This window comes from Cervus elaphus, chromosome 3 (assembly GCF_910594005.1).
Source record: "Cervus elaphus chromosome 3, mCerEla1.1, whole genome shotgun sequence".
Lineage (NCBI taxonomy): Eukaryota > Metazoa > Chordata > Mammalia > Artiodactyla > Cervidae > Cervus > Cervus elaphus.
The window spans coordinates 32,586,489-32,601,857 of record NC_057817.1 but is presented as its reverse complement, the minus strand read 5'-3'; the positions used below and the strand labels follow the sequence as shown (position 1 = coordinate 32,601,857).

At 41.4% G+C, this 15,369-nt stretch overlaps 1 protein-coding gene across 7 annotated transcripts in view; it reads left to right on the top strand.

Moving 5' to 3' along the window:
• The window catches only part of PCED1B (PC-esterase domain containing 1B), a 180,091-nt gene that overhangs the window by 125,035 nt on the left and 39,687 nt on the right, over positions 1-15,369 (top strand). For 6 of the 7 annotated variants that reach the window (XR_006337559.1, XM_043886138.1, XM_043886162.1 and 3 more), the window contains one exon: positions 12,164-12,366. The gene's annotated coding sequence lies outside the window, so the exon portion shown is untranslated. Of the gene's footprint in view, positions 1-7,797; positions 7,952-12,163; positions 12,367-15,369 lie in introns of all 7 variants that reach the window. The other variant, XM_043886130.1, reaches the window with a different exon arrangement.

The window sequence follows — 15,369 nt, the reverse complement described above, 5'->3', positions numbered from 1 at the left end:
TCCTAAAATTTTGTCTGTGGTTAATCACACTCTGCAAGAGACAGTTTCATCCTGGAGGCTAACATTCTATGACTCCACCAAAGGTCCGGGACTTCTGAGCCTGCCGTAACCAGACACAAGCCCAAAACCAAAACAGTGACACGTTAAGTGAGGGACTTGGTGAAGTCAGTTCAGCGCCAGGTTTGTTCCCCGCAGGTCCTAAGTCAAAACAGCCTGCCTGTCTTGGTCACAGTGCTTTAATTTCCATCCCCATCACCCTCCTTGATGCGACACCACTACAAGCATGTAAGTGGTGCGGTGCCCAGGGCAGAGGGTGGGCAGGGAGCAGGGACTGGGGGGTGTGGGCTCACTCTGGACCTTGCTACTTCCTAGCTGACTGGCCTGGAGGCAACACCTGACCCTCTAAGAAATCCTTCCCCTCATTTCATCTTCTTCCCGGAGATAGGAACTCACCCTGCAGAGTGGTTTAAAAGAGAACAACTGGGGCTTTTCTGGTGGTTCCTCTGTTAAGACTGTACTTCCGCTTCAGGGGGCATGGGTTCAATCTGTGGCCAGAAAACTAGGATCCCTTATGTCTCATGGCCAAAAAAGCAAGGTAAAAGGTGACAGCTAATGGACATCTAATGTCTGGATGGAAAGTAGATTCCTGATAAATGATGGCAGTGATTATTATTGTTGACTTTGTAAAAGGAATTAATCCACTCAAAGTACTCAGAATAGTATACTCAGGAAGTGTCCCTTATTATTTATTCTTGTGATCTAAGGAAACCCAGATGCCTTGTCACTTTGGGATCTGCATGCCTCACAGAAGTAATACTATGTATTTGGCTAACATGCCTGATTTCAGAAAAATTTTGACACGATTTAGCAGGTTAAATTCAGCCTATGAAAGGGAAGTGAAAGTGTATTATCTACATCTTAGAAACAGCAAAGACAGGAGGTCAGAGAATGGGCAGAGGAAGAAAAGAATATAGCTGGGAAGATAAATCAGGAAGCCACAGCAGGACTGCAGATCTGAGCTGAGGTCCAGGCTGTAGGGAGAGCAGGAGACTAACCCAAGTGTGGTTCAACAGGTAGAATCTACTCTATTCTGGGTGGATGAAGGCAAGGGAGAAATCACAGATGACCTTGTAATTTCTGTCGTGGAGCAATTAAGTGAATGTTGGCTTCACTTACTGAAAAGAACAACACACTTGGGGAATAAGATCATTAGTTTAGAACTGATTTTAAATTGGATCCTTGCATAGTCTCCAAGTTTATTCAACCAGCAGCAAAGAGAGATTTCTTTCTTCTTAGCAATTTTTGTCCTGTATTTTAAAACTACTCTGAGATTTAATTAGCTTCCATTACCAAGAATAAATGCATATATGGAACATAAACACAGAATCTTTTTCTTCTGATACCAATATACCAAGTGACTAAGTCCACAGTTATACAACAGTTAGAAATCATGACAAAGAAAACAGAATGTTGACATATGACTCATAGGTTAAACTGGTGAACATCAGAGAAATAGGAGCAATTTGTAGTTCTCTGTTTTCATTTATTTAAATGTATTTCAGAGATTCAACAACAAAATGTGTTAAGGAAAGAAACCGCCTAAAGGAGAAAGAAAGGAAGGCAAGGAGAAGTAACCAGTAGCGTGATTTTTGTGAATGATAATTTGGGAAAATATTTAAAAGTCTACCATTTTACTGGTAGAGTGGAACAGTGATGCACAAGTGACATACGAAACAAATGATGCTGTTGGGGGCACTCTATCTTACAAAGCAAATGTCTTTCGGAAGAGAGTCTAACCAGAAGCCACTTTTCACACTGCTATTTTCAGTCATTTTCATGTCTTCATTAAGGTGTTTCAAATCCTTTTTCAGTGATAGAAGTGATGCCCTAACATAGGGCTGTAACCGCATTTCCAGCACTGAATTATAATCCTCTGCTTCTGTGTTTCTCCCTGGCTGACAGGGAGCTCCTGAACAAGGAGACTATATTTTCCTCAACCTTGTACCCACTGGTGTCAGGCCCTGCACCTGGCTCTGGAGGCACTCATCGAGATTTATCTAAAAAAAAAAAAGGAAAGGACGAGTAGCATGCATCACAAACATTAAGCAATTTCTACCTTCCATAAGAAGACAATTTCATGGTCAGGAATTTTGCAGTTAATATTTAAATATCTAATATTTAAGATATTAGAGCTTGCCTCTATAAATGTGGTATGACCAAGTTTCAGATAGTTTTGAAAATAAATTACTGCATCCATAATCTTCCATGCACACAGATGAAGGGTGAGCATTTTGGTTTCAGCAAATAATGTTACCAGTCTTAGAATTAACATATAACACCACTTAAAAGCATGCATTAAAAAAATAAGTTTTATTTTATTGAAGTATAGTTGATTTAAAATATTATGCTAACTTTTGCTATACAAGTGATTCAGTTATACATATATATACATTCTTTTTCGTATTCTTTTCCAGTACAGTTTATCATAGAATATTGAATATAGTGCTATACAGTAGGATCTCCCTTTTTACCCATTCTATATATTAGTTTGCATCTGCTAATCCCAAATTTCCAATCCATCCCTCCCCACAGCCCACCCTGATGCAACTGCAGATCTGCTCTCTATGTCTGTGAGTCTGTTTCTGTTTCACAGATAAGTTTGTCTGTGTCTTATTTTAGATTCCATATATAAGTGATACCGTATGGTATTTGTCCTTGTCTTTCTGACTTCACTTAGTATGATAATCTCTAGGTCCACCCATGGTTCTGTAAATGACATTATTTCATCTTTTTTATGGCTGAGTCGTATTCCATTCTGTAGCTGTACCACATAGTCTTTTTTTTTTATTTATTTTTTTATTGAAGGATAATTGCTTTACAGAGTTTTGTTGTTTTCTGTCAAACCTCAACATTAATCAGCCATAGGTATACATAGATCCCCTCCTTTTTGAACCTCCCTCCCCGCCCCACCCCTCTAGGTTGATACAGAGCCCCTGTTTGAGTTTCCTGAGCCATACAACAAATACCTGTTGGCTATCTATTTTACATATGGCAATGTAAGTTTCCATGTTACTCTTTCCATACATCTCACCCTCTCCTCCCCTCTCCCCATGTCCATAAGTCTGTTCTCTATGTCTGTTTCTCCATTGCTGCCCTGTAAATAAATTCTTCAGAACCATTTTTCTAGATTCCGTATATGTGTGTTAGAATACGCTATTTATCTTTCTCTTTCTGACTCTCTTCACTCTATATAATAGGTTCTAGGCTCATCCACCTCATTAGAACTGACTCAAATGCATTCCTTTTTATGGCTGAGTAATATTCCATTGTGTATCTGTCCCCCATCTTCTTTATCCATTCATCTGTCAGTGGACATTTAGGGTGTTTACATGTCTTGCCTATTGTGAATAGTGCTGCTGTGAACACTGGAGTGCATGTATCTTTTTAAATTATAGTTTTATCTGTATATATGCCCAGGAATGAGACTGTTGAATCATATGGTAGTGACTGCACCAGCTTACAGTCCCAAAATACCCAGGTATTTTTAAACTGACAGTGTTGTGAATAGCCCCCTCCAATATGACAACTTGAAAAGTAAAAGCCATTTTAAAGAGAAAATTTTCAAACATAGATGATGATTGTGAAAGGTAAAAGAGGACTCTCTGCCAGCCTCTCTGGGTGAGAAAAAAAATGATGCTCCTAGCATTTTGCAGGTCTAAAATATAGCTTCTTTATTTGCATAGTTTATGCCAACATGGATCGTGGAAAGGAAATTTTGTTGTCACCAATAAATAGTTAAGTCAACTGACTTAAACATCTCAAAATGAGTGTCTTTGAGAGCTGGCCTGGGTTTGGACAAAACTGTGCTTTTACAGATATGGTGATCTGGTGAACTTTAGCAAAGTGGAAGTGGAATATTATTCACCCTGTGAATAATAGGGTGAAGGAAATATTATTATTTTATTATTCACCCTGAAATATATATTATTCACCCTGAAAAGGAAACCCTGTCACCTACATCAACATGGATGAACCTTGGGGATGTTATATTAGGTGAAATAAGCCAGACACAAAATGACAAATACTGTGTGATTCCATTTCTATGAGGTGTCTGAAAGTGAAAGTGAGAGTCGCTTAGTCGTATCCAACTCTTTGTAAACCCATGGACTGTACAGTCCATGGAATTCTCCAGGCCAGAATACTGGAGTGGGTAGCCCTTCCCTTCTCCAGGGGATCTTCCCAACCCAGGGATTGAACTGGAGTCTCCTGCATTGCAGGTGGACTCTTTACCAGCTGAGCCAGCAGGGAAGCCCAAGAATACTGGAGTGGGTTTCCTATCCCTTCTCCAGGAGATCTTTCTGACCCAGGAATCGAACTAGGGTCTCCTACATTGCAGGCGGATTCTTTACCAGCTGAGCTACCTGGGAAGCCCATGAGGTGTCTATAGCAGCCAAATTCACAGAAACAGAAAAGTAGAATGGTGGTTCCCAGGGGCTGTGAAGAGCAGCAAAATGAAAGATATGGTTTAGTGGATAGAGTTTTTCCGATCTGTAAGATGAAAAAGTTCTAGAGCTCTATTTCACAACAGTGTGAATATACCTCACAGTACTGCACTGTACACTTGGAAATGGTTAAGATGGTAACATGAGAGAGGGGGAGGGGGGTGGGGGAAGGAGAAACACTAGAGTCAGAAAACTAAATCAGTGATCTTCTAATCAAGTTTAATACTATTTAAAGGTAAGGCATATTGCTAAATAATTCAAGATACAATCCTCCTAGTGTATTAAATTATTCTTTGTGAAAAGGTTTATGACCTTTTATTTTTCCTGAAATTTATGGACCATGGCTCTGGGACTAGGGGACCAAGACTCAGGCGGCCAAGTCCTTGGTCCAAACTCCATGGTTAGCCACTTAAAAACCTATTTTTATACTGCTAATTTATTAGGATAACTTAGTAATTATTTTGTATTACTAAAGCATGGATGTATGTATACTAATTCCTAGAATAAATTGAGCATAGACTAATTGCTAAGCACTCTGCTTAGCCCTTGGTCTATTCAATCTCCACAAGCAGAACTGCGCCAGAGAGGTTAGTAACTTTCCCAAAGTCACTCAGCTCACAGATTACAAACTTCAGACTCTGAACTCATTTCTTTGGCCTCCAAAGGCCATGCTCTGAACTATGAAGCTACACTGGAGCAGAATAGAGAAATTGCATAAAACAAAAATTCTAAAGAAGGTTTGCAGAAAAGTTAAAGCAATCCTGACAGAATGAGGTCTTTATAAATTCCATTCCTTTCTCATCCTGGTGAAACCACCAACTGGGCTCTTGTCAACCTGTAAGCTCCCAAACTCTAGCAACTCTGGCCTTGCTCCTCTATAATGCAAAAGCTTGCATGTACTGAATTAGTGCAGAATTTAGTTCAGTTACTAAATTCAACTCATGAGAAGTTTTGATCCAGTCTCAAAATTCTTAACATACTCTGAGAAGACTTTGTGCCCCCAAAGAAACAAATTATTCATATGTGCTTGAAAGCGCTAAATGCAAATGATTTGAAGAGAAATGATAAAAAATGTATACTGTTTCAAATCATACAAGTGAAGAAAACACATAGAGTTGTGGTTTGCCAAATTTGGTCCTCTTTTTTAAGGTAGCCGGTCACTGATTTGTACACAAACACACACCATGCCAGTTGGCTGAAATAAGTGCACTTATAAGTAAGTATTTAGTGGGCTGATTTCTAGCCCATTTGAAACACTCCGTTCCAATAAGATAAGAAAAATAAGTGTTCCTTAAAATAGAAAATGTAGATAAAATGATAATGGCTCATCTAGAGCTAAGTCTAAATTAATCTGCAGCCAGACCTATTAAAAATTGTTACTATTAAAGAAAGATCATTTCTGCCATTATATTCAGAATATTTTCACTAAATTATAATATTGGGCTTTTGTGATTTTGCTTTTAAATAAATTATGGTTTAAAACAAATTATAAATTTGTAATGACACATTAACATAAACAGAAACTGAAAGGCAAAACTCCAATTTGACTAAATATTATTTTTGCCTACTCTGTACCTGCACCCATGTGGCTGAAACAGACTAGAGAAAACCAAACACCCCTGTTGAGCATGGACTGTAGCCCTCCAGGCTCCTCTGTCCATGGGATTTACCAGGAGTGGGTTGCCATTTCCTTCTCCCGGGGATCTTCCTGATCCAGGGATTGAACCTGTGTCTCCTACATTGCAGGTGGATTCTTTGCCGTCTGAGCCACTCAAGGAAGTCCATTCAAGTAAGGGCTCCTAGCTTTGAGTGGGCCCCCATGCTATTGAGAAGACAGCCTCCTCATCCCCCAGATGACTATTTCATACTGTCTTCTCCATCCACAATACAGAAGAGCCCAGTTTGATTCCTGGGTTGGGAAGATCCGCTGGAGAAGGGAAAGGCTACCTACTCCAGTATTCTGGCCTGGAGAATTCCAAGGCCTGTATAGTCCATGGGTTTGCAAAGAGTCGTGAATGACTTTGACTTCACTTTCACTTCTCCATCCTCAGACCGCTAATACCACCCTCCCCAGGTTCACTCTCAGTTGGTGACCTGGCCCCTGCTGCCTAGTTCCCTGAGAAAAGAGTAGTCAGGAAAACCCCTACCCGCTGGCGCCTTCACCACATCCTGGGTCTTTCCTGGCATTTCTTTGGTTGAATGTCCACCGTCCTATCCAAGGCCAACCTCTCCACTTGGGCCCTAGAGACCAGTCCTTTCACCAACTCAAGGGAATGGCTCCAGAATTCTCTCCCATTCCTCCTGCAGCATCTTTTCCCCTGTCTAAGGAATCACTCCTGTAAGTGTACAAACACGCTACTGTTGTTCCCATCTTAAAAGAAACAAAATCTCTCATCCCCCACTTCCCCTCATCTTTAGTTTCCCTTTACTTATAGTTTAACTCCTCGAGGGTGGTACTGCTACTAATTCTCCTCTCATTCTCTTAACCACTCTAATCAGCAGCTGTCCCCAACACTGTCTAGGTCACCCAATGTCCTGCCAATGGTCAAACATCCCACTTGACTTATCACCTATCTCTGACTGAGACCATTCTTCCCTTGAAACACGTTTTCCTCTTGGCTTCCAGGACCTTATACTTTCTTCTTACTGCCACTGACTCTTCCTTCTCAGGCCCTTTCCAGGTTCCTTCTCCTCTTTCTGACCTCCCAGGAATTCTCAGACCTCTTTTCTTCTGTAGCTTCACCATCTCCATTGGAGACGGCATCCAAACCCAAACCAAACTGTTCTCCCTGGACTAGTCCTCTCTGCCCAGTGCCAAATCCCCACCCCACATCTGACTTTAGATGTGTACAAGGAATCTCAAAGGGAACAAGCCATCCACCGCCCCCCGAAACCTGTTTCTCCCAGAGCTTCACCATCTCAGTAACTTCATCCCTCTTGTGCTCAGGCCAAGAGGCATGGAGCTAGCTTTGTATTCCCCCCTTCTCTCACACCTCATCCGCTCTCCGCAAATCCTGTCACCTCTGCTTTCACAATATATCCAGAATCTGATCCTTTCTTATTCCTTGGCTAATGTCACTCTGATTTAAGCCTCAACTCCTGCATTACTTGGTAACTTCCTTAATTGGTCTTCCTGCTTTCCCTCACATCCCAGTCTCATTAAGATGGGTGTTAATTTTCTGCTCAAGCCCCTTACGATGGCTTTCAAATAACAAGCCCAGGTCCTTTCAATGACTCATAATCTGCCCCCCTCCCTGACTTTTTTTGCCCCACAACATAGCTTATGTGACCTTAGTTCTCCAGGATCCCACCAGGAATGGAGCCCAAGCCCTCCCTCGCACCCTCAGCATGAAAGAATGGAGTCCTAACTAACCACCGGACCACCAGGGAATTCCCATCTGTGAGGTATAGTTCGGGCCAAGGCAGAAAAGGAGACGACCTCAACGGAGGTAGGTTACCTTTATTCAGGCAAGGAGGGGCAACAGTCGGCCTAAGGACCAGGCTGAGTGTGAAAGGGATAGGGAGGCTTCATATTTAAAGGGATGTTTGTGGAAGCGATAAGGGAAATGTTAGGCAGGTGGGACTTTTTCGGTAACCTTTAGTTGAGATGGCATTTGTAGTTGAACAGGGGGTGGGAGGTTTTAGGCAGGGGGTGGTAAGTCCCCTGGGCAGGAGGCGATAAGTTCCGGAGCAGTTTGTTTTCCCCGAAGTTAGATGATTCAGCAAGGGCCTTTGAGACCGTTGTTTTCTTTTCTAGGCCCAAGGACTCCATCACCATCTGCCTCTCTTTCTTCTCAGTGTGAAGAGAGTCCATCTCCTGTATGTTCCTCCCTTGTTCTCTCCAGCCCAGTCACATTCACTTCTTTATTGTTCTCTCCGCCTGGAGCTTCCTCCCACCAGATTTTCACAAGTTTTGCTCCATCCCCCCATCCCCACCCTCAACTTCCCAAGGCAGCCTCCTCCAGACCAAGATTGTTTACTTCCATTGCAAGTTTCTTAGCAGGATCTCCATAACAAAAGACAAATTAACAAGAGAAAAGTTACAAATTAGCCTTTCTAAGGAAATGAAGACCCAAAGGGAGGATTGCTGATGTTCGGGTCACTGGGTCAATTTGACTCTTTGAGACCCCAAGGACTGCAGCCTGCCAGGCTTCCCTGTCATTCACTATCTCCCAGAGTTTGTTTGAACTCACACCCACAGAATAGGCCTGAATGTTTTCAAACTGGATTTGAAGATCAATAGGACAAAGGGCAGTGAACTGAGGGAACTTAGCCAGCCCTGTTTATTGGAATTCCTCGGGGTCCCTTTGTCTTCAGAGATAAGGATGCTGTGTACGTGTAGGACGCTCAGTCATGTCCAACTCTTTTTGATCCCTTGGACTGTAGCCCCCAGGCTCCTCTGTCTGTGGAATTCTCCGGGCAAGAATACTGAAGTGGATGGCCATTCCCTTCCACAGGGGATCTTCCCAGGGATCTGCATTGCAGGCAGATTGTTTCCCACCTGAGCTATCAGGGAGGTCCAAGGATGCTCCTTTCTTAAATGGAGAGGGCTTCTCCCACACAGGGTCTTAAGACTTGCTTCAGGGTGGGATGGGGAGGGGTGGGGGTGGTGGTCAGAGTCTTTCCAGTACCTGCCGTTTCTCACATTCTTTCGCTTAAAATATTTAACATGTCAAGGTGCTGCATTCTAGGGTAGAGCGTCATGAACCCCATCACCACCCTATTTAAAATTCCAACCCACAGTCCTTACTTTTGCCCCATCCAGAAATCATGTTCCTATTCTCTTTTATCTAACATATTATTTCACTTGCTCTTTAGTTGCCTGCCTCCCCCAACACAAAGATCAACTCTATAAGGGCAAGGTATTTTGGGGTTTTTTTTCCCCCCATGTATTATTCACAGTGATTTCTTCCCAGCAGTTTGTACAGTGCCTACCACAATTATTTTGAATGAATGAGCGAAAGAAAGACTGAATAAAATGAGCCATGGCTGATGACATAGATATATTTTACTATCCACGGCAGTGTACCTGGTACTTGGATCTATTTTCTCATTAAACCCATGCCTCTATGTAGTGGTTGTTATTATTATCCGTATTTCACAGATGAGAAAATTGCAGAGTCACAGAGGAGTTAAGTGACTCCCAAAGTGAAAGAATCAAGTTTCAAACCCAAGTCTGTTTGGCCTCAAAGTCAGACATCCAGCAGTTCACTTTATTTCATAGTATCATCGCTCTGGCTTCAGTCCTCTTCATCAAAAGACATGCAATTACCACATCACAAATCAAGATCAAGGTTTCTGAGTGGTCCCCAGATGGGATATCAGGGCCAAACCCAAGAGGACAGTAGCCCACCTCTTTTTATAGGCTGTTGTGAATCTCGAGTTTTCTATGGCATTTCAAACATCTGAGTGCTTGCAACAATCTATGATTTACCAGATTTTTTGCATTTTACCATCGGTTCTAAGTGGCGTTTGTATTTTTTCCCAGAGCCTTTAATAAAAATGGAAGTTGACTCTTTCAAAAGAAAGAATAAAATATTTCAGAGAGATATAGAATATCTGTATAGAATATTTCTGGTAGAACAGACAAGAAGGTGTGACAGTATTGTTTCTAGAAAGAAGAGCAAGGGATTAGGGAACAAGGAAGGGAGGAAAACTTACTTCTCACTCATACACCTTTTGAACTTTTGCACGCTGTGCATTAAGTAGCTTCTAGAAACAAGCAAAATGATGTAAGGATGACGATGAGGACAGTATGCCCTGTCTGACTTCCCCCCCAGAGGGCCATGAAGACGACCGCCTGCGGTCAGGTGTGCTCTATCCTGTGCTGATCCATCAAGGTGATTTATGTCATTTCAGCTCTCCCAGCGCCTCAGTTTCACCATCTGCAAAGTGAAGATAATGAGAGCTTGCCTTACTTTGTAAACCAGGATTTATTGTGAGATAGCACATTTTAAGTGTAAAACATTATACATGCATAGTTCTCATTATCTTTTAGGAAAAAGCTGGGTGAGAAAGCCAGCTCACTGAGCTACAGAACATGAAATGGGGCCAGAACAGCAATTGTAACTCTCTCCATATATCATAATAAGTTCTTGGAAGTAAGAAAATCTGTGGGAAATAATCTGTTGCTTGGTCTCAAAAAAATTCATTTTGAATTTAAAGAGTGCAAGTGAGATTAGCATTTGCATTATTACAGCTCCTCTGTTCTCTGGTCTTAGGATGATTATGTGAATTTTAGTCATCCTCTAAATTGTTCTTTTATTCTCACCATGTACACACTAGCTGGAATTTAGAGAACTGGAAAGATCTGCAACTCATTTACAGAATTGCTAGACTCAAAATAATGGCAAGTTTTCAAAGTTATATCACAGATTACTCTGAATTTTAAAATACTAAAGTTAGATTTGGAACTCATTTGTAGAATAGCTAGAATCAAATAATGGCACATTTTCAAAGTGATGTCATAAGCCACTCTGAAGTTTAAAATACAAAAGTTATCAGGTGGGTTCTAGATACAGCCCTGCCTTGAGACACAATAATGATTCTAATTAAATTCATGGGAAAAGTGTGAAATAATTTGATTTGTGGCTATAGAAAACAGGATAAAAACAAAGTGTAATGTGTGAGATTAATTTTTAAGCCATACATTGAGCAGTCAGTGAAGTAAAGTAGTATTTTTCAAGAAAAGATAAATGCATCACTTAATAGGCCAATTTACCTGAAACATAGAATTTTAAAAATCTAGGGATGAAGGACATTATTTCAGCACTATTTTGGAATCTGTTACTCTTGTTCTTTGGGTATCTTACACCATTTAAAGCAATGGAGAGATACCTTATCCTAAAGTGTTTGACATACTTTATAAGGTTCGCTATTGGGAGAAAACTTCTAAAACTTCATTTCCTCTTTTTTGTTTTCTTTTTTCTGATTTATTTCTTCCTTCTCTTTCCTCTTGGCATCTGTAGGAGAAGTGATATTCCTCCTCTTCCAAGTCAGATCCTTCCCAAACAAAACAAAGCTCTGAGCTTATCTAATCAATCAGAGAACCACTTCCCATTTCCCTTTCCTGTCACCTGATGGTTTCCAGTGAGGCAGGAGAGGAGGCTTTGCCTTTTTGTGTTTACCAGAGGCCTGTGGCTGAGACCCCTTGCTTTCTGCAGCTCCGGAATGGTCTATCCTTCCACCCACAGGAGGTGGGAGGAGCAAGGGAAGTGATTTGAAAGTGGCTTGTAAACTCTTTAATGCCCCCATACAAAAATTCAGGATTCTGACTTTAAAAAATTAATTAGAAAAGGGACCAGTCTTCCTCTCATCATTTCTCATATCTCTCTTCTCACTTCCGCTTCCAGTCCCCTCACTGTCTTTCCCCCTTTCCCCTTCTAATAGCTGTCCCAGCTGTGAACAAACCACACAAATAAGGGTGATAAGAACCCAGAGTTTGAATTGTTAAAATGAAACAAAGCAAGAGTCAATAGACATTGCACCCAAATTACTTAGAAATGTGAAATGAAAGCAAGCTAAGAGCCAAATTTCAGGAAGAAGCTCTAGTTTGATTTACTTATCAGTTTGTTTCCGTATTTGCCCAGTTCTTAAAGCTTCTGTCATTAGTCTTCCACTTCCTAACGCAAGAAAGTGCTGATCTGTGTCATTTGCTCCAGATGCCACCGGAAATGGCCTCCTCTCCCCAGCCGCTGGCTCACAAACAGAGCAGCCCCCAGAGGTGAATTTATCTGCCTTGCAGCCCAGGCTCTGGGCTCTCCAACCTGACACTTCAACCTCCAGCCGAAAAAGGAGTCTCTCTAGGGAAAAGATCTAGGACCAACTGAGAAGCACATTTCTAAATCACCAGATACTTTAATCAGTAAGTACTTTCAGTTTTCCCATTTTATTTTAAGCATTACTATTTCACATTTCTGACCAGCCTTTCTCAGGATCCTCATTTTGGGGGCACTTAATGTATAGGAAGGAATCACCATCCTAGTCTACTCCGCCCCACCTCCACTTAACTGAAGAGTCCTAAAGAGACAAGTATTATTACTGTAATATTGTCTAATAAGGGTGCATGACTGATAAGCTACTAAATCTCTAAAAGCATACAGTGCACGGAAACAGTGAGCTGTGAACTGGAGAAAAGAGACGAGGCTTCTATTGTCTGTGTAATCTTGTATGTTGTGGTTGACCACAAAGGCTTGGCATCAGTTATGACTCCTAGCTCTGCTTTTTTATAAAATGGATGACCTTGGGCAGATGACTCAATCTTTTAATTTTTGAATGTGTAAAATGGAGAAAATGAAGTACCAATTTTATCCAGGTCTTAAGAGGAATAAATAGAGGAGACAAAACACTGAGCATACTGTTGAGAGGGTACTAAACAATGTCACTAAATAATAAGTTAAGTTTTTAAGTAATAAAACTTCATATCACTGGACAGTTTCTTTAACTGCTAAGTCCCATCCCCCAAATATGCTGAGATGACTCAGAATAACATTTAACATCCATGGAGTTTACAGAGCATTTCATTTCCACAATTAACCCTGAGGTAGGCAGTGCCGTTGGATTAGTTTTGTTACCGAGGAATAAGGGATAAGCTCTGCTGAACACACAATGGGAGCAAACTCTTAGGCCCAAACTCAGCTCTGAAGGGAGGGAAGCAGGACTTGGGAAAGGCCTGGTGTGGTGGCGGGTTCAGTTCCCTTGGCCCTCTCCCCTTCTGCACCTGGTCCCTCCTCTTGTCCCCAGCCTTGGGCTTGAAACCTAGGGAAATCCCACGCAGAGCAGTGGGAACCCAGAGCTTCTACCAAATAGTGTTGGTAGGAAGCAGACAGAATCTGGCTCTTAGAATGCCATTTTCCCATTCAAAACCTTTGTTCCCCATAGAAACCTAGTATCTGAACATGAGATAATACTGTTAAAAAATAATACCAACAGCAATAATAAAATAATATCATTTTAAAAGCTCTTCCGGACAATCTCCCTAGGGGAACACAGGGGCCATTTCTGCTATTTCAAGCTCAAACACACAGAGGTAAAGTCAGCACTGGTGGTGGCAGAAACCTTTGGCCCGCTGACTCAGACCAGTGCTCTCATCGTTGGTTAAATGGGCTTCTGTGGCCCTTCCTGGAGACAGAATTTTCAATATCCAACCTGTTCATCAGTTGAAGGTAATTTAGTCATTATTAGCAACCCACCCCCACCCTTTACAATCATGGAAACTTCTTACTCAACCATTGAATCTAGAGTAGTTATAATCTAGAGTAGTCAATATAAGTATAGAAACATTGGAAACAGAAATGTAGCTTTAGTGCGGCCCTGACTTTCCCACGACTCACTCAGAGGAATTGCTAACTCTAAGTGGTAAAAAACAACTAGGTTGACTTCATACTTGTCCTGTTTTCACAAAGAAAAATTAAAGCTGTGCACCCAGCATTGCTTTGTTTTGTTTATCAACAGAGAATAAAAAAGGAAAACTACATGCAACTTTTTTTTAGATAAAATTATTTTTTCCTCTTGATTTCACTAAATAGGTATAGAAAGTGAAAGTGAAACTGAACTCGCTCAGTTGTCCGCCTCTTTGTGACCCCATGGACTATAGCCTACCAGGCTCCTCAGTCCATGGAATTTTCCAGGCAAGAGTACTGGAGTGGGCTGCCATTTCCTTCTCCAGGGGATCTTCCCAACCCAGGGATCGAACCCAGGTCTCCCGCACTGCAGGCAGACGCTTTACCATCTGAGCCAAGCAAAACAAAATCTTATGCTTATCTAATCAAGCAGAAGATTCACTGTCCATAAGGGATGAGTGCTGTCTCTTCTCAGCAGCTGTACAACCTTGGATGATTGACATAACTTCTCCAAGCCTCAGTTTACTCACCTGTAAAATGGGTATAATAGTTCCTTCTTCACTAGGTTGTGAGTATAGAAGAGGCCTTGCACAGGGTAAATGCTCAATGGGTAATAACCATATTCTGCCTCAGACACTGGTCCATGAGGGGTACAAGGATAGGTTGAGACCCATTGCTGCCCCCCAGGACTAGGATGTACTGGAGTAGAAGGACATATGGACAGTTAATTATACAATAAGACAGAAAGTCACTCAGTCATGTTCGACTCTTTGCAACCCCATGGACTGTAGCCTGCCAGGCTCCTCTGTCCATGGAATTTCCCTGGCAAGAATACTGGAGTGGGTAGCCGTTCCCTTCTCCAGGGGTCTTCCTAACCCAGAGATCGATCCCTGGTCTCCTGCATTGTAGTCAGATTCTTTACCATCTGAACCACCAGGGAAGTCAGAACCAAGGGCTAAACAGAGATGTCTGTCAGAGGAAGGGGGGAATTTTTCTCTCTGGGACTAAAGAAGGCTCTCAGACAGAACTGTATTTTAAACTGGGTCTTAAAGAAGGAACAGAATTTCAGGAGAGGAAGGGGTTAGGGAACACAATGCTGAGTCACAGAGCAAGCAGGGAACAGGTAAGAAAAAGCCCTCTGGGTATACATGAGCTCTGTAATTCATCCACAAGCTCTGAAGAGATGCACAGAAGGAAGGATCATCTCCTGGGTTAAAAAACAAAGTCTATAAATGCAAACTGTTGTAGTTAGGCTAGTGTATCATATGAAAATGAAGATATGAAATTGAGAAATATGAGAAAACATGTATAAAATAAAATCTCTCCTATTTTGAAAAGTTTCAAAGTAAGACACACTTCCTTAAGGATTATCAGAAATCTATGGAAAGTAGAAAAGTTAGCCATAAAATCTAAAAGAGGTGAAACTGCTCAGTTTCATAAAATATATAGCAACATTCTCATTCCTATTTTCTAAAATTACATCTTTTTTTCCTCCTTTTAATTGCCAAGAAACTGTTGAGTTGATC